The sequence below is a fragment of the Phytophthora parasitica genome, assembly GCF_000247585.1.
Source record: "Phytophthora parasitica INRA-310 unplaced genomic scaffold supercont2.34, whole genome shotgun sequence".
NCBI classification, from domain to species: Eukaryota; Oomycota; class Peronosporomycetes; order Peronosporales; family Peronosporaceae; genus Phytophthora; species Phytophthora nicotianae.
In genome coordinates this window covers 229641-232180 of record NW_008649020.1, presented here as the reverse complement: position 1 = coordinate 232180, position 2540 = coordinate 229641, and positions in this window count along the sequence as shown.

The window sequence follows — 2540 nt, the reverse complement described above, 5'->3', positions numbered from 1 at the left end:
CGACATCCGATCGGACGAGCGTTCGTTGACCGTCGGACTAGTGTCCACGACCCGTTTTCTGCATGTGCCTTCAACTCCGTGTTCATGGCTTTGGCCCACTGCGAGGCCTCGCTGCTCTGCATAGCCTGTTGATATGTCGTGGGCGCGTCGTTGGCATCACCAACGCTCGCTGTATAAGCCAGCACAGCCTCAGCCAGTAGGCAGTCCTCGTCGACCCTCGGTCGCTTAGGAGACGGTGGACAGAAATGGTCGTCATTGTCTGGGTCATCATCACCGTTCACCTTGGACTCTTCGTCGTTCGTTGAGTCCTCTGTGAGTAGTTGGACAGGTTCTCGTGCACGCTGGGCACGGCTTGGCTCCGGGTTGAAGACCATGCTCTCGCTCATGGGTCTACCGAGCCCTCGGTAGGTGGTCAGCTCTTGTACTGGTTCCGGTTGCTCCACCTCCTGCTTGTTCGCGTCTTCGACATGCTCCACCGATGCTTCCATCGGTTCATCTTCCACCGATCGCTCGTTGAGCTCTGGTATAGCCGCAACGTCATCATCCTTCGACACTTGTACCGTCACCGAGTCCTCGTTGGGTCTTGTGTCGTATATTCCGTTCACCTCGCGTTCGTCCAGCCTCACCGATCTGGACATCTTCACCTTCTTGGACTCCAAGTCGAACACTCGGTAACCCTTCGAGTCGTCGGCGTACCCAAGAAAGATGCACTTGAAGCTCTTTGGGTCCAACTTGGTACGTTCGACTTGTCCACGTGGGCAAATCCAATCGACCCGAACATTCGCAGGTGATCCAAACGAGGCTTTGTCTGGTACACCGATTCATACGGAGTCCTTGTTGGATGCATGCTGTTTGTCGACCGATTCGTCAAGTACACTGCAGTACTTACTGCCTCTGTCCACCTCCTCTGCCGACACACCCGTGTAGTGAAGCATGCTCCGAGCCTTCTCCATGATCGTGCGGTTCATTCTTTCAGCCACGCCATTCTGTTGAGGGCTGTACGGGACGGTCTTCTGGTGCACGATCCCGTTCTGCTGACAGATTTTGTCCATGGCCTTGTTCACGAACTCTCTGCCGTTGTCCGAGCGCAGGCACTTCATGTGCTTTCCCCATTGATTCTGGTACATCTTCAGTAATGACTCGAACTTGGACGAGACCTCGTTTTTCTTGGTCAGAAAGTACGCCACGACGTACCGCGAGTAGTCGTCCACAAAGGTCAGCACATACCTCGCGCCACCTTTCGACTTCGTCTTCATAGGTCCCATTACATCAGTATGAACCAGTTCAAGTGGCCACCGAGCCCTCGTTAGCGACTGGGATGGAAACCTCGCCACCGTCTGCTTGCCCTTCATACAGCCACCACACAGCTTCTTGGCCCCCTGCCGGGCCCTCGTTGGAACCCCAGTAGTGGCCTGTTGGGTCTTCATGAGCGAGTCCTCGTTCAAGTGTCCCATACGAGCGTGCCAAAGCTCCCACTCACCACCGACGTCTGAGTACTCGGTGTAGTAGGCCGCGTCTTGCTCGCAGTCCAACACGTATGCTTTACCACTTTTCTTCCCCGAGGCGATCGCCCTCGCCTTATTCCAGATGACGCACGACTTGCGCTGGAACTCGACGTTCATGCCTCGTTCGGCCAGCTTGCCGACCGAGGAGTAGTCGTCGATCGAGGTCGGGTATGTGAGGGACATCCACCATCTTGATGCGCTTGTCGTCGATGCCTGTCAGCTGCACCGAGCCAGTTCCAGCCACCCGAATCTTCTTCCCAACCGCGACGGTAACATACATGCCCACCGACATGTCCTGATACTCGAACATGTCATCACGGTACGGCGTCATGTGAGCAGTCGCTCCACTGTCGATCAGCCACCCGGCCGACCGATTCTTCCCAACAGCGAACACCGAGTCCTCGTTGACGTCGTTTTTGACATCAGTGACCGTGCCGCCATCCATACCAGTGACCACCGAGTTCTCGTTGGTGTCAGTGTCGACCATAACAGTGAACACCGAGTCCTCGTTGGTGTCACCGTTTGTCCCATCAGGACAGTCCCGCTTCATGTGACCCACGCGTCCACAGTTGAAGCACTTGCCCTTTAACCAGCGAGCCCTCGCCCGCCGTTGCTCCTGGAGCCGCCGAGTCCTCGTCCACCGTTGCCTCTGGGGCCACCGAGGCCTCGATCACGGCTGCCGAGTCTTCCGTTGTTGCCTCTCCCTCGGAATGAGGCCCTCAGTGCGCGTTTCGTCGCTTCTTTCTTCTCCTGCCGCTCGCATTCCTTGAGCAGCTTCTCCTTGACCTCGATCAGTGTCACGTCTCGTGTATTCTCCACGATAGATGCGATCAGCTCGTACTCAGCAGGCAGACTGCTGATTAGGATGACGAGTTGTCGGCTCTCATCCAGCGGCTCACCAAGCGTTTGCAGTCCCACGATGAGCTCGTCGAACCTGTCCAGGTGCTGAGCCATCGTCGAGCTCTCCTCCATCTTGAACTCGTGGAGGCGACGAGTCATCGTAACTCGGTTATGCATCGTCGTCCGGTTGTAGAA